We start from the raw sequence: 17709 nt of genomic DNA, 5'->3' as shown, positions 1-17709 counted from the left end.
GTAAAATAGATACATATACATGTTAGTGTATAGATGTCAATCCCAATCTCCCAATTCATCCCACCACTCCCCACCCACCGCTTTCCTCCTTTGGTATCCATATGTTTGTTCTCTACATCTGTGTCTCTATTTCTGCCTTGCAAACCACTTTACCTGTACCATTTTTCTAGACTCCACATATATGTGTTAGTATACGATATTTCTTTTTCTCTTTCTGACTTACTTCACTCTGTATGACAGTTCCTAAGTCCATCCATATCTCTACAAATGACCCAATTTTGTTCCTTTTTATGGCTGAGTAATATTCCATTGTATATATGTACCACTTCTTCTTTATCCATTCCTCTATCAATGGGCATTTAGGTTGCCTCCATGACCTGGCTATTGTAAATAGTCCTGCAATGAACATAGAGGTGCATGTGTCTTTTTGAATTATGGTTTTCTCTGGGTATATGTCCAGTAGTGGGATTGCTGGATCATATGATAATCCTATTTTTAGTTTTTTAAGGAACCTCCATACTGTTTTCCATAGTGGCTGTATCAATTTACATTCCCACCAACAGTGCAAGAGGGTTCCCTTTTCTCCACATCCTCTCCGGCATTTGTTGTTTGTAGATTTTCTGATGATGCCCATTCTAACTGGTGTGAGGTGATAACTCAATGTAGTTTTGACTTGCATTTCTCTAATAATTAGTGATGTTGAGCAGCTTTTCATGTGCCTCTTGGCCGTCTGCATGTCTTCTTTGGAGAAATGTCTATTTAGGTCTTCTGCCCATTTTTGGATTGGGTTGACTGTTTTTTTTAATATTGACCTGCATGAGCTGTTTAGACATTTTGGAGATTAATCCTTTGTCAGTTGCTTCATTTGCAAATATTTTCTCCCATTCTGAGGGTTGTCTTTTCATCTTGTTTACAGTTTCCTTTGCTGTGCAAAAGCTTTTAAGTTTCATTAGGCCCCATTTCTTTATTTTTGTTTTTATTTCCATTATTCTAGGAGGTGGATCAAAAGGATCTTACTGTGATTTATTTCAAAGAATGTTCTTCCTATGTTTTCCTCTAAGAGTTTTATAGTGGCTGTTCTTACATTTAGGTCTTTAATCCATTTTGAGTTTATTTTTCTGTGTGGTGTTAGGGAGTGTTCTAATTTTATTCTTTAACATGTAGCTGTCCAGTTTGCCCAGCACCACTTACTGAAGAGATGTCTTTTCTCCATTCCATATCGTGCCTCCTTTGTCATAGATTACTTGACCATAGGTGCATGGGTTTATCTCTGGGCTTTCTAACCTGTTCCATTGATCTATATTTCTGTTTTTGTACCAGTACCGTATTGTCTTGATTACTGTAGCTTTGTAGTATAGTCTAAAGTCAGGGAGTTGGATTCCTCCAGCTCCATTCTTTTCCCTCAAGATTGCTTTGGCTATGCGGGATCTCTTGTGTCTCCATACAAATTTTAAGATTTTTTGTTCTAGTTCTGTAAAAAATGCCATTGGTAATTTGATAGGGATTGCATTGAATCTGTAGATTGCTTTGGGTAGTAGAGTCATTTTCACAATATTGATTCCTCCCATCCAAGAACTTGTATATCTCTCCATCGGTTTGTGTCATCATTGATTTGTTTCATCAGTGTCTTTTAGTTTTCTGAGTACAGGTCTTTTATCTCCTTAGGCAGGTTTATTCCTAGGTATTTTATTCTTTTTGTTGCAATGGTGATTGGGACTCTTGCCTTAATTTCTCTTTCTGATCTTTCATTGTTAGTGTATAGGAATGCAAGAGATTTCTATGCATTAATTTTGTATCCTGCTGCTTTACCAAATTCATTGATTAGCTCTAGTAGTTTTCTGGTGGCATCTTTAAGATTATCTATGTATAGTATCAAGTCATCTGCAAACAGTGGCAGTTTTACTTCTTCTTTTCATTTCTTTTTATTCTCTGATCGCTGTGGCGAGAGTGGACATCCTTGTCTTGTTCATCTTAGAGGAAATGCTTTCAGTTTTTCACCATTGAGAATGATGTTTGCTGTGGGTATGTTGTATACGGCCTTTTTTATGTTGAGGTGGCTTCCCTCTATGTCCATTTCCTGGAGAGTTTTGTTATCATAAATGGTGTTGAATTTTGTCAAACGCTTTTTCTGCATCTACTGAGATGATCATATTTGTTCATATAGTGTATCACACTGATTGATTTGTGTATATTGAAGAATCCTTACATCCCTGGGATAAATCCCACTTGATCATAGTGTATGATCCTTTTAATGTGTTGTTGGATTCTGTTTGCTAGTATTTTGTTGAGGATTTTTGCATCTATATTAATCAGTGATATTGGTATGTAATTTTCTTTTTTCTAGTATCTATGTCTGGTTTTGGTATCAGGGTGATGGGGGTCTCGTAGAATGAGTTTGGGAGCATGACTTCCTCTGCAATTTTTTGGAAGAGTTAGAGAAGGCTGGTTGTTACCTCTTCTCTAAATGTTGATAACATTCACCTGTGAAGCCATGTGGGCCTAGAGTTTTGTTTGTTGGAAGATTTTTAATCACAGTTTGAATTTCATTACTTGTGATTGGTTTGTTCATATTTTCTATTTCTTCCTGGTTCAGTCTTGGAAGCTTATAGCATTCTAAGAATTTGTCTTTTCTTCCAGGTTGTCTATTTTATTGGCATAGAGTTTCTTGTAGTAGTTTCTTATCATGCTTTCTATTTCTGCAGTGTCTGTTGTAACTTCTCGTTTTTCATTTCTAATTTTATTGATTTAAGTGTTCGCCCTCTTTTTCTTGATGTGGCTGGCTGAAGGTTTATCAATTTTGTTATCTTCTCAAAGAACCAGCTTCTAGTTTTATTGATCTTTGCTATTGTCTTCTTTGTTTCTATTTCATTTATTTCTGCCCTGATCTTTACGATTTCTTTCCTTCTACTAAATTTGGGTTTTGCTTGTTCTTCTTTCTCTAATTCCTTTAGATTTAAGGTTAGAGTGTTTATTTGAGATTTTTCCTGTTTCTTGAGGTAGGCTTGTATAGCTATAAACTTCCCTCTTAGAACTGCTTTTGCTGCATCCCATAGGTTTTGGATCATCATGTTTTCATTGTCATTTGTCTCTAGGTATTTTTTTATTTCCTCTTCGATTTCTTCAGTGATCTCTTTGTTAGCCTCCATGTGTTTGTGTTTTTTTTATATTTTCTTCCCTGTAATTGATTTCTAATGTTATAGCATTGTGGTCAGAAGATGCTTGATATTTCAATTTTCTTCAATTTACCGAGGCTTGATTTGTGACTCAAGATGTGATGTATCCTGGAGAATGTTCTGTTTGCATTTGAGAAGGAAGTGTAATCTGCTCTTTTTGGATGGAATGTCCTATAAATATCAATTAAATCTATCTGGTCTATTGTGTCCTTTAAAGCTTGTGTTTCCTTATTAATTTGCTGTCTGGATGATCTGTCCATTGGTGTAAGTGAGGTGTCAGTCCCCCTCTATTATTGTGTTACTGTCGATTTCCTCTTTTATAGGTGTTAACATTTGCCTTATATATTGAGGTGTTCCTACGTTGGGTACATATATATTTATAATTGTTATACCTTCTTCTTGGACTGATCCCTTGATCATTATGTAGTATCCTTCCTTGTCTCTTGTAACATTCTTTATTTTAAAGTCTATTTTATCTGATTTGAGTATTGCTACTCCAGCTTTCTTTTGATTTCCACTTGCATGGTACATCATTTTCCATCCCCTCACTTTCAGTCTGTATGTTACCCTAGGTCTGAAGTGGATCTCTTGTAGACAGCATATATACGGGTCTTGTTTTTGTATCCATTCTGCGAACTTGTGTCTTTTGGTTGGAGCATTTAATCCATTCACATTTAAGGTAATTATCAATATGTATGCTCCTATTACCATTTCTTAATTGTTTTGGGTTTGTTTTTGTAGGTCCTTTTCTTCTCTTGTGTTTCCCACTTAGAGAAGTTCCTTTAGCATTTGTTGTAAAGCTGGTTTGGTGGTACTGAATTCTCTTAACTTTTGCTTGTCTGTAAAGCTTTTGATTTCTCCATTGAATCTGAATGAGTTCCTTGCTGGCAGAGTAATCTTGGTTGTAGTTTCTTCCCTCTCATCACTTTATGATAATCGTTCCACTCCCTTCTGACTTGTAGAGTTTCTGCTGAGAAATGAGCTGTTAACCTTATGGGAGTTCCCTTGTATGTTATTTGTTCTTCTCTTGTTGCTTTCAATAATTTTTCTTTATCTTTAATTTTTCTCAATTTGATTACTATGTATCTTGGCGTGTTTCTCCTTGGGTTTACCCTGCCTGGGACTCTCTGTGCTTCCTGGACTTGGGTGGCCATTTCCTTTCCCATATTAGGGAAGTTTTCAAATATAATCTCTTGAAATATTTTCTCAGGTCCTTTCTCTCTCTCTTCTCTTTCTGGGACCCCTATAATGACGATGTTGGTGCGTTTAACGTTGTCCCAGAGGTCTTTAAGGCTGTCTTCATTTCTTTTCTTGCTTTATTCTGTTCTGTGGCAGTGAATTCCACCATTCTGTCTTCCAGGTCACTTATCCGTTCTTCTTCCTCAGTTATTCTATTGATTCCTTCTCGTGTGTTTTTCGCTTCAGTTATTGTATTGTTCACCCTGTTGGTTTGTTCTTTAATTCTTCTAGGTGCTTGTTCTTTAATTTTTCTAGGTCTTTGTTAAACATTTCTTGCATCTTCTCGACCTTTGCATGCATTCTTTTTCTGAGGTCCTGGATCATCTTCACTATCATTATTCTGAATTCTTTTCCTGGCATGTTGCCTATCTCCACTTCATTTAGTTGTGTTTCTGGGGTTTTATCTTCTTTCCCTCATCTGGTACATAGTCCTCTGACTTTGCATTTTGTCTATCTTTCTGTGAATGTGGTTTTCATTCCACAGGCTGCAGAACTGTAGTTCTTTTTTCTTCTGCTGTCTGCCCTCTCGTGGATGAGGCTATCTCAGAGCCTTGTGCAAACTTCCTAATGGGAGGGATTGGTGGTGGGTAGAGCTGGGTGTTGCTCTGGTGGGCAGAGCTCAGTAAAACTTTAATCTGCTTGTCTGCTGATGGGTGGGGCAGAGTTCCCTCCCTGTTGGTTGTTTGGCCTGAGGCGACCCAGAACTGGAGACTACTGGCTCTTTGGTGGGGCTTACGGTGGACTCTGGGAGGTTCAGGCCAAGGAGTGCTTCCCAGAACTTCTGCTGCCACTGTCCTTGTCCCTGCAGTGAGCCACAGGCATGCCCCACCTCTGCAGGAGACCCTCCAAGACTAGCAGGCAAGTCTGGTTCAGCCTCCTATGGGGTCACCGCTTCCTCCTGGTTCCTGCTGCACACACTACTTTGTGTGTGCCCTCCGAGAGTGGAGTCTGTTTCCCCCAATCCTGTAGACATCCTGCAATCAAATTCCACTAGGCTTCAAGGTCTGATTCTTTGGGAATTCCTCCTCCCAATGCTGGGCCCCCAGGTTGGGAAACCTGACGTGCGGCTCAGAACCCTTACTCCAGTGGGTGTACTTCTGTGTTATAATTGTTCTCTAGCTTGTGAGTCGCCCACCCAGCCATTATCGGATTTGAGTTTATTGTGATTGCGCCCCTCTACCGTCTAATTGTGGCTTCTCCTTTGTCTTTGGATGTGGGGTAATTTTTTGGTGAGTTCCAGTGTCTTCCTGTCAATGACAGTTAGTTGTGATTCCGGTGCTCTCACAAGAGGGAGTGAGCACACGTCCTTCTACTCTGCCAACGTGAACCAATCCCAAGTCCATGGTTTCTTTTAAAATTTTCCATTTATTTGCTGTAGTTTTTACACTCAGGGTTTCTTATCTCTTTCACAATGAATACCGCGTGTTTTAACAAATTTTATAAAATATGTGAAGAGAAAAAGAACAAAAAAATTACGAAACACTTTCTTTGGTATCTAGAAGAGCTTTGACTATGCAAATGGATGAGCTAAAAGGATACTGGGGACCCCTGGTTTTCCAATCCACATTTTTATAACCACTGCATTAGCATAAAACAACAGAAGTATGAAATCCTCAGCCTGTGTTTGGTATTGTTAAAGGCCAATGAAAGTGCTAATATAACCCATCATGGCTTACAGCCAGCTTCTGTAAATAGAATTCATGGTACAAATGAATTAGTGCATGTAAAGCACTTGCAACAGACATAATAAATATAGTCTGTCAGGAAAGCTATATATAGCATAGTAATTAAGAGCACAGCCTGAAGGCTGCATTGGTTCAAATCCTTGCTCTGCCACTGTCAACTTGAATACATTACATCTCTGCATCTCACTGTTCTTATCTGTAACACTGAGATATTAATAATGACATCTCATGAAGTTTTATGAGGATTATATAAATTAATAAAACAGCGTCTTGTACAGATTATGAACTATGAAATGTTTATTCTTAATTATTGCTATTTTTTAGTTCCTAGAGACAGATGTAATCTTATCAATAAATTTTAGGGCTTTGTTACTTTCATTCATTTAATAAATATTCATTGATTCACGTACCAACTTCAAGGCACTGCCCAAATAATAAGAGAACTAAAAAAGGAAACAGGGGCTTCCCTGGTGGCACAGTGGTTGAGAGTCTGCCTGCCGGTGCGAAGGACACAGGTTCGTGCCCCGGTCCGAGAGGATCCCGCGTGCCACGGAGTGGCTGGGCCCGTGGGCCGTGGCCACTGGGCCTGCGCGTCCGGAGTCTGTGCCCCACAACGGGAGAGGCCACAACAGTGAGAGGTCCACGTGCCGCAAAAAAAAAAAAAAAAAAAAGGAAACAGGATGTGACTTTTGTGATGGAAATGTTAATTGTGTAATGTAAAAGATAAGATTCTGCATGTATGTTAGTAGTATATTGAAGAAAATGAAAGCTAGTACAAGATAGTAAAATCTCAAAATAAAAGAGTTATTTCCATGAATTTTTGAAAGACGTCATTTTGAGCCGTACCCAGAAGGGTATCAGCATTGAACCACAGAGATGGCTGATGTTACTAAAGGGTTACCTATCCTTTGAAAAGAGATTTGTAGATCTATGTTTATATATGAGAACATCACATACCTGCAGATATTCATGCGAATGTAAACGCGATTTTCACACATGGGTTAACAAATTCCAACCAGTCTCCCAAAATTACCTAGGAGAGAAAAAGACCTGTTTCATTTTAACCATTTTGGGAAATTTTCACAAAAATATGTTTAATTTAGAATGAATTTAAAATGAACAAAATATTGAGTCCTGTGGACTGACCAGCAAAGTAAAACCCAAATGCAAGTCATTTAGCTACTCTGCTTTCCGCCTAGGTGTTTTTCTTTCTTTAATATTTCCTGTAAGTTAGGGCTCTTTCATCTTTTATTTGCAGCATAAAAGCCTACGTGGGCATCTCTTAACCCCTAATTTAGCTGTCTGTTTGGAAAAGACAACCTGAACGTGGCTTTGGTGAGAAGTGCTGCTCCATCTAGTTGGCTGGAGACCCTTTACAGCTGGAGCCCCTTTTACAGTGCTGAAGTGGCTGCCACACTCAGCAGAAGTCCCTCAGTTGTACTCTTATTTTTTTTAATAAACAGGGGGAAAAACGAGGTATGATAAGTTGCCCTTTTCAGTATGATTTCTCCCCATTCTCCCTGTCCAAATAGAAATTTAAAAGAAATCTTGTCATGTATAAAGGTCTATTTCACATTGCCTAAGAGGAAAAGAGAAGAAGTTGAGGAGTGAAGCCAATTAGGGGAAATAGGAGGTAAAGAGGTAAGGCCAGTGGGTCCTCATAAATGCCCCTAATGTGAGGATTTTTACCTATTTTATCCACATAGAATGACTTGCAAAAGCCTTTTTTTTTTTTTTTTTTACAATTCATAGGCTTCCCACTGATCATTTCCTATGGTCAATTGCCCCCTACAGTGAAAACCTTCCATCGGGAACTAAGCAAGCTCAAAAAACTGCCTGATGTGTAATAAAGCACTTTTTTGCTAACATCAGTTCCATCTATACATACCAATTTTTTTCTTTCCTACACCTTCACCCCCTTCCTTACATTCCTTTGAGCTGTATAGAAGCCAATGAGGATGAAATAATTAGAATGTGGGTCTGCTGCACAAAAGTCCTTCTCCATGGGCACAGTTTTCACCTGATCTTTTATAGAAAGCATAGTGTGTTTACATACACATCCATAGGCCAGTACTAGATATACAGAATTTGCCATCCCATTGTACACTTAGTTTTTCTATAGTTTCTGAGGACTTGATTTTGGTTAAAAAAACAAACTATTAGAAGTTTTTAAAATTTTTATTTCAAAAAAACAAAAATACAAAATGAGAAATGACTATACACTATAACCTCAAAAATGAATATTGTCAAGGACCAAGATAAACAATAGCCCAAAATATAGTGAAAAAATTCTCAATTGAAATATAGAAAATGGGAACATTCAATTACCTCCTGGAGAACAGTGGGTTTCCTCCCAAGCCTCCACTGAAAAATATTATGTGAAACTGTTTCCACTGTTTTTCTATTAAAAATCTTCCAATGGACTTCTGTGGTGGCACAGTGGTTAAGAATCCTCCTGCCAATGCAGGGGACACGAGTTCGAGCCCTAGTGTGGGAAGATCCCACATGCCACGGAGCAACTAAGCCCGTGTGCCACAACTACTGAGCCTGTGCTCTAGAGACCGCGAGCCACAACTACTGAGCCCATGTGCCACAACTACTGAAGCCCACGTGCCTAGAGCCCGTGCCTCACAACAAAAGAAGCCACTGCAATGAGAAGCCCGTACAATGCAATGAAGAGTAACCCCCGCTCACCGCAACTATAGAAAGCCTGCGTGAAGCAACGAAGACCCAACACAGCCAAAAATAAATAAATAAATAAATTTATATTAAAAAAAAAAAAATCTTCCAGTTCAGTTTTCCTGTACTGACCCAATTCCCTGGTACTTAGGGCAAGGTTGTTTTTTGGTTTGGGTTTTTTCTTTTTTTTTTCTTCTGTACATGTGTGATTGCTTATCTGTCTAGAATAGTCTTATTTGCGCTCCAAATAACTCTTCAATCTACAACCTCCTTTTGATACGTTCACATTAGGCCATTACCCTTTTTTTTTAATCTCATATTTTCATAATGGACAAACTCATCTAAAAGATCCTTATAGGATAATATCCAAAATCTGTGCATGGCCAAAAAGCCTTCCGTGATTCATTCCCCTAGGGTACTACAAATTCCCACTTTTACCAAACTATTTATGCTTTAAGAAGACACCGTGTTTTTTGATTTCTCTATACCTGTTTCAGTTGCTAGTGCCTCTTCCGAAAATATTTATACTTATCTTGTCTTCTTGGAAAACTACTACTATCTTTCAAAACCTAAAATAAATGTTTTTTGCCCAGGAAGCTTTTCTCTGTCCAGCATTCTGGTTGTAGGAAACTGTTGCCTATATGGATCATAATACATGTCATTTGCAACACTGGAGGCAAATGTCCCTTGTTTGCTGCATATTAGTTTCAGAATAGGTTTTACTCTTCTGGAGGTAGAAAGATTTGGCTTAAGTCCAAAAGGATTCCTTTTTGTCACAGATCCACACATGCTGTTGAGTTTTATGTGTGCATCAGTAACAACAATGACATCGATTATATATATATATATATATATATATATACATACACACACACACAAATATTCACACACACAACCAGTGTAAAGGAAGCTTCAAAACTTCCCTCAAATAATAATTTTTTTTTTTTTTCCTCTCTCTACCCTCACTTAGACAGCTTGGAACCTTCTCTTTTCAATGTGTTCATTGGAATCTTCTCTTTTCAATGTGTTCATTATTGCTTCCTCTGCTTAGCTCACCTATAATGCAATAAAATTAGCACAGGTATGCAAACTACTCACAAATTATGTATACCCGACAAGCCAAGTGCATAAAAATCTAGGGTCAAGATCACAAGAATGACTCAGTAAACTCAATCAGCTCCTCCCGTCTTTTTTGCAGCTCTGTATTTTATATGTACATTAATTTGCCTGAAGTTGCTGTATTGACTTAATGGAATGCTGCTGACCATATTGAGACATTAAAATTCTGCCATTTAACTGAATTAAAGAGATTAAAATGATCAGGTTTGGCTGTGCTATTGTTATAGCACATATTTATACTTTTACATATTTAAAAGTAGAGTGGCCAATGTGATTCAAGTTGCCATTTAATGGCTCATCATGCATAATTAAACTAGCCTAAGCTAACCTTCAATGACTGAATGGAAGTAATATGCCTTGGTTGTCAAGAGTACAGACTTTGACATCAGAAATAGAGCCTCAAGATTTAGCTTTACCATTTTTAGCTTTGTAACCTTGGGTAGGTCACTTAACCTGTCATTGTTCAAAAGGTAAAAATGGATTTTTAGCAGTGACTTCTTCATAGGGTTGGTATAAACAATCAATGAAATAAGGAATTTGAAATGCCAGTACAATACCTAGCATGCGGTAAGCAATCTGGGCATGTTCCTGAATACTTTTCCCTCTAGTGCTGCTCTTCTTCCAGCTGCAATATTTGTAAAGTCAGTTTTATCTGTGGGCCTCCATTTTCTCATGAACTCTTCAATTTATAAATATGTGATTTTCCAATGCAGTTTCATCTGTTATATAAAGTACAATAAGCTTATGCTTAGTGCTCTATTTGTTCAACCTTAGTTATATATAAGGCAGTCAACCCTGCAAACCCCAGAGTTAAATCATTGTTTCAGTCTTCTCACAGCACTCATCTTAAAAATTAAAGCATGTTTAATATTCAATAAAATACAATGATCTTGTGTTCAGTTTAATAAGTTTTTATAGTTGTAGCCACTCAAAACAAGATATAAAACATTTCCATTATCCCAGGTAGTTTCTCATGTCTTTTTTTCAATAAAAAAAGAAGAAAAAATGGAATGTCTCAAAAACATTTGTGTCATCCTTATGCAAGTCCTATGCTAATCTTCTTTGTATCAGGCCAATTTTACTTCATTTTGCCAAAGTGGGCACTACCCATTGCATTTCTGATTACCTCCCTTATTCTCTCAGATGCAGCAGAAATTATAAAAAAGAGAAAGAACAATTAACCCAGAAATACTCGAGCCAATCTAAGATCAGCAAACTCTTGGTGAGTATAGAGCTGCTCCTCCACCCCCAGCCACTTAAAAGCACAAATCTCTGTTTTACAAGATGTCTTTATAACATTAATGATATTTTAGAGGGAGAAGATAGGAAATCTTTTAGAGAAATGGTGGTGCCCAAGCAGAGAATAGTGGAGTTTCACTCCACTCATCACCCTTCAGAGTCTGATTCTCAGTTCTGTGGTGTTGGAGATTAGGTTTTCTTGGCACAGAGTTGATCAGGTCTTATGGACAAACACTTGCTGAGCAAATTTATATGATTTTATATATAAATCAGGAAAAAATTTATATTAATTAATATTAGTACATTAATAATATATTATTATAATGGATTGTTTTTCACTTAACAGAATATTTACATTCATTATCTAGGATACTTTATTCCAGTTTTTCTCAACTTTTATTTTATTTTCACTCTCCTTTTGCCAGAAAGGGGTGCACTCAGTCCCCCACCCATGAAGCTTTAATACCATATATATTCTGTATATTTATTCACATACGTAGTCCTGTGCTTTATACATAAAAAGTAACATTTTTTTCACCATCCTCTCCACTCCTTGGAACTAATTTTCACTTCCTTGGGGGGTGATATTGACTCATTGTGGGTGTATACCCTAGTTCTTGTTTCCTGCTACCTGGCAGTATGGATTATTGAATAATCATGTCATCTCATTTTCTGTATTTCTGTTACTTTGCCATCTGGGGCCTTGCTGACCCTGGAGGGTCTGCCCCTCCCAGGGCTAGCCAGTTTCTAGAGACACCATTGAGCTGTCTTTCATATGCAAACCAACCTATCAGAGTCCATACCCAAACCACCTCCTTTATTGGGATCTTACACTCTGGGCCACTATTCCCCAGCCCTAATCACCTCAGGGGCAGTTATCAGACAACTAGAGACAGACCCTAGACCCCAGAGGCTGCTGAAAGTATTCAAACTAGTCAATCCTAAACCTTCTTAGCCTGCCTTCCCTGTTTCTTCCTATGGAAATCACAATACAAGCTCTCGCCTCCACTTCCTCTGCCTCCTGACTGACACTGGCGCTTCCCTGTGTAGCCTTGCATGGCATGGAACCTCCCCTGCTTTGGGGAACTGTAACGAACTTTTTTTTTTTTTTAACATCTTTATTGGAGTATAATTGCTTTACAATGGTGTGTTAGTTGCTGCTGTATAACAAAGTGCATCAGTTATACATATACATATGTCCCCCTATCTCTTCCCTCTTGCATCTCCCTCCCTCCCACCCTCCCTATCCCACCCCTCTAGGTGGTCACAAAGCACTGAGCATATCTCCCTGTGCTATGTGGCTGCTTCCCACTACCTATTGTACATTTGGTAGTGTATATATGTCCATGCCACTCTCTCACTTCGTCCCAGCTTACCCTTCCCACTCCCCGTGTCCTCAAGTCCATTCTGTACATCTGTGTCTTTATTCCTGTCCTGCCCCTAGGTTCTTCAGAACCATTTTTGTTTTTAGAGTCCATATATATGTGTTAGCGTACGGTATTGCGGTAGATGGACCTAGAGTCTGTCATACAGGGTGAAGTAATTCAGAAGGAGAAAAACAAATACTGAACTATCTTTTTAATGGCAGTCATCTCCTAAATCTGTTGTCCTTACTATACCTGCATAATAATAAAACCTACATTTTAAAACAATTAGATATCAAGAAGTTGGTTGGTCAGCATAAAAAATGGATAGTCTTGAGACTATGTGTTAGAGTTATGGTGAAGTCTTATAAATCCTCCCTGTCCCTTACAGAGTACCATCCTTACTGATTTCTACACTAGTGTGAGAACTGAAAAGTGATTAATGTATGACTTTAGCAGTCAGGCTTTTGGGTTTCAAACCTTAAATTGGCCACTTCTTAGCTATGCAATCTTTTTCTCTTTTTCTTTTTAAATTGAAGTGTAGTTGATTTACAATGTTGTATTAACTTCAGGTATACAGCAAAGTGTTTCACATATATACACATATATATGTATATACATTCTTTTTCAGATTATTTTCCATTATAGGTTATTATAAGATACTGAATATAGTTCCTTATGCTATACAGTAAATCCTTATTGTTTATCTATTTTATATATAGTAGTATATACCTGCAAGTCCCATACTGCTGATTTATCCCTCCCCCCACCTTTCCCCTTTGGTAACCATAATATTGTTTTCTAAGTCTGTAAGTCTGGCTCTATTTTGTATATAGCTTTGTTTGTATTATTTTTTAAATTCCACATATAATGTTATATAATATTTGTCTTTCTCTGTCTGATGTACTTCACTTAGTATGATAATCTCTAGGTCCATCCATATTGCTGCAAATGGCAATATTTCATTCTTTTTTATGCCTGAGTTATATTCCATTTTATATAAATATAGCACATCTTCTTTATCCATTCATCTGTGGATGGACACTTAGGTTGCTTCCATGTCTTGGCTATTGTAAACAGTGCTGCAACGAACATTAGGGTGCATGTATCCTTTTGTTTTTTTTAATATAAATTTATTTATTTATTTTATTTTTGGCTGAGTTGGGTCTTCGTTGACGCACATGAGCTTTCTCCAGTTGTGGTGAGCAGGGGCTACTCTTCATTGCAGTGTGTGGGCTTCTCATTGCAGTGGCTTCTCCTGTTGCAGAGCATGGGCCCTAGGCATGTGGGCTTCAGTAGTTGTGGCACATGGGCTCAGCAGCTGTGGCTTGTGGGGTCTAGAGCACAGGCTCAGTAGTTGTGGCACATGGGCTTTGTTGCTCCACGGCATGTGGGATCTTCCCGGACCAGGGATCGAACCAGTTACCCCTGCATCGGCAGGCGGATTCTTAACCACTGTTCCACCAGGAAAGCCCAAGGGTGCACTTATACTTTCGAGTTAGAGTTTTTATTTTTTCCAGATATACGCTCAGGAGTGGGATTGCTGGGTCATATGGTAACAATATTTTTACTTTTTTAAAAGAATCCCCATACTGTTTTTCATAGTGGCTGCACCAGTTTACATTCACACCAACAGCTTAGGGGGGTTCCTTTTTCTCCATACTCTCTCCAGCATTTATTATTTGTAGACTTTTTGATGGTAGCCATTCTGACTGGTGTGAGGAGGTACCTCATTGTAGTTTCGATTTGCATTTCTCTAATAGTGACACTGAGCATCTTTCATGTGCCTGATAACCATCTGGATGTCTTCTTTGGAGAAATGTCTATTTAGGTCTTCTGCCAATTTTTTGATTGTTTTTTTTGATATTGAGTTGTATGAGCTGTTTGTATATTTTGGAAATTAAGCCCTTCTCGGTCACATCATTTGCTAATATATTCTCCCAGTCCATAGGTCATCTTTTGATTTTGTTACAGTTTTCTTTGCTGTGCAAAAGCTCGTAAGTTTGATTAAGTCTCATTTGTTTATTTTCGCTGGTATGTCTTTTGCCTTTGGAAACTGATCTAAGAAAATACTGTTATGATTTATGTCAGAAAATAGTTTGTTTATGTTCTCTTCTCAGCCATGTGATCTTAAACCTCATTAGTTTGCTGTGAGGATTAAATAATATGTCTGTAAAGTTCTGGAGTTGCCAAGATCACCCTCACTTCTGGTACTAACTGCAAATTCAGGAGGTCCCAAGATCACCTCATGGGAATTCCCTGGCAGTCCAGTGGTTAGGAATCCTGACTCCATGCTTCCACTGCAGGGGCCCAGTTTCGATCCCTGGGTGGGGAACTAGCATCCCACAAGTTGCATGGTGCAGCCAAAAAGAAAAGTAAAAGCTCAATCCAAGATCACTCTTAAGCTTGATAATTCCCTTAAAGGACTCACAGAAATCTGCAAAGCCACTATACTGACTGGTACAGTTTATTACAATGAAAACATACTGATTCAAATTAGCCCAGGGAAGAGACACATAGGGCAGAGTCCAGAAGAGTTCCATGTGCACAGCCTTCAGGTGTGCTCTCCTAGTGGAACCGTGCAGAGTGCTTATTTCTAGGAAAGATGCATTACCATATGCAGGGAAGCACGCTCAGTCTTGATGTGGAGTCTTTACTGGGGCTCAGTCATGTAGACTAGTTCACTGCCCGTGTGCCTTACCTTAGGCTGAAGCCCTTCCAGAGGTCAAGCTGATACTGCAGGGCCCAGTCTTGCTTTACCTCCCACCCTCCGCACCACCAATCACATTGTTAGCCTAGACTATCCAGCATGGCCTAGGCCCTAAGTAAACAGACATTCTTACCAGGTCTGACAGCCCAAGGGCTTAGAGATTACCTCTAGGGCAAAGAGCTGAACATCCCTTTGGGCAAGTCTAATCTTTACTGAACGTACACAAGTTGATACACTCATTAAATGCACATAACCATTAATATTTTATTGTTTTAGTGGCCATGCCAGAGTCTCTCCTGCCGAAAGAGTACTATAAAAACACTTCCAGGGGCTTCCAGTGGTTGAGAGTCCGCCTGCCGATGCAGGGGACACGGGTTTGTGCCCCGGTCCGGGAAGATCCCACATGCTGCGGAGCGGCTGAGCCCGTGAGCCATGGCCGCTGAGCTTGCGCGTCTGGAGCCTGTGCTCCGCAACGGAAGAGGCCGCAGCAGTGAGAGGCCTGTGTACTGCAAAAAAAAAAAAAACACTTCCAAATACTTACTCCTTTTGTTCTTCTTTTCTGGGTCTAAGCAGACACTTCTGTGTTGTTAAGAGGCTTTTTAGTTATTCATAGTTACATGTACCAGATTAAAACTCATAGCTTTGGTTAGACCCACCCTAGTTTTGTCTTGTTACTTTACCACTTGAATGACCTGGGTGTTACCAGACCTTTTCAGGTATATATTTATAGACAACCCATGGGGCTATTTTGATGGTTGATCTCATTCATTATATATTGGCTCTTACTAATCTCACCTTTAGTGTAATCTTATTTCCATGTTGCTTAGGGATTTATCACTTTAACTTCCTATATTCCACACAAGAACCTATACCCACTATTTCAGCAGCCAAAGATTTTTTTCATGAGCAGCACTAAAAGCTCACACAAAACTCAGCAGCAAGTAATTCCTTTTTAGGCAGCTTGAAAAGGTGCTCTCTTTGCCATAAAGCAAAAAGAAACAATGAAAGGTTAGGTTCTTACTGCCCCATCTCATTATTGTTAATGAAAAACTCCAAATTAATTTGCTTCTGCTTATGGAAATATCTCCCTTAACCTTGGTGATTCAATGAGAAAGAATTTGTTTTAGAGATAGGCATTGCTTAACAGCATTTGGCATCTGCTCAGGCTGAACAATCATCCAGAGAGCATGTATCTTCTTTCTTTCTTTAGTGTAGTGATCACCGCAAAAATAGTACATGGAGTATGGCACAGAAAACCTTTAGCATGGTGGTTGGTGTAGAGGCTTTTATTAGCAGTAGGGGCTCTTTAGTTAAGTACCTGGGTTTACCCTGGAACAAGTCTACTTCTGACTTCAGACAAATAGTAATATCACTTTCTTCTTTTCAGATCCAAAAGAAAAAAGGGTTTCTTGGTTTATCTGTTTTGTTTTCTGCTGTTTGCTGTACCTCTAAAAGTGACTGGCCCAGAGGAAGCACAAAATAAATATGTGTTGTTGAATGAACAAAGGGTTGTGATGAGGGTAAACTGCTATCATGTATGCAAAGCCCTTAGACCAGGGCCTGGCACATAGTAAGCTCTCAGTAGATATTCATTTAAACAACATACAGTTAAGACAAAAACAGATTAAATCCTTTATACTTAATAAAGAGTTCAGTGATGGGTTTATAGGAAATCAATTAATTATAATATTAGATTCCTATTTTTATTGTCCATTTATTTATTTATTCACCAAGTAAGTATCCAGCAATGATCATATGCACTATTACAGGTCCTGAGGACTCAGAGGTAAACAAAAATAGCCAAAAATAAAGCACGTCCATGAAACATTCTGCCCAGCCCAGGGCAGTTCCTATATGTCTATCAATAACCAATCCCTGAGGAAGAAGAAACCTATAGGACAGTGATGAAAACAGAGTATTCAAATTATTAACTTTATTATTAATCTTTTGGCATTTCTGTATCCATCAGATTCTCTAAAACTCTTGAGATACAAAAGCATTTTCTCTGAGACAAGAGATTATTCAGAGACTCTCCTCTTTACTGCCAACGTTTGCCCTAGAGAATTTCTCAACTAGTTCTTTCAGGTTATAGACATAATTGGCTATTAGTTATTTTAGTGCCATTGTTCTTGATATACATCTAAGCATCATCTCTGGGCCCTCTGAAAAGCAAGGTGTCTGTTTCTGATTAATCTGTGGCTGGTCACTGAGGATACTGAAGCAGCTCCTGGTTAATTAGACCATTTTATCTCTAACCTCATCTATTTTCTGAATGTAATAGTGATAGAGGTGCCAGCAGTTCCAAGCACAGCCCTGAAACCTTGCTAATCAGCATCTGTGATTTGCTAGTGGTACCACTGTTTGAATTGTTAAAGCCAAATTGTTATGAGAGGTAATGCATAAGTGGACATTTTTATCTCCAAGTCAATTATGCATTTAATGAAACTTAAGGAGCTTATAAAGTTAAATAAGTAAATAAATAGAAAGCAGCACCTACAGCA

At 38.5% G+C, this 17709-nt stretch overlaps 1 protein-coding gene and 1 non-coding gene across 2 annotated transcripts in view; one reads left to right on the top strand and one right to left on the bottom strand.

Annotated features, from left to right (window-relative positions):
• The window catches only part of CNTN6 (contactin 6), a 232805-nt gene that overhangs the window by 39996 nt on the left and 175100 nt on the right, over window positions 1-17709 (top strand).
• Window positions 10895-10999, bottom strand: LOC117203226 (U6 spliceosomal RNA). Its single transcript, XR_004485916.1, has one exon. It is a non-coding gene; the product is annotated as a U6 spliceosomal RNA (small nuclear RNA).

This window comes from Orcinus orca, chromosome 10 (genome assembly GCF_937001465.1).
Source record: "Orcinus orca chromosome 10, mOrcOrc1.1, whole genome shotgun sequence".
In the NCBI taxonomy this organism is placed as follows: Eukaryota; Metazoa; Chordata; class Mammalia; order Artiodactyla; family Delphinidae; genus Orcinus; species Orcinus orca.
The sequence above is the reverse complement of the archived record's forward strand: the minus strand, read 5'-3'. Positions and strand labels throughout refer to the sequence as shown.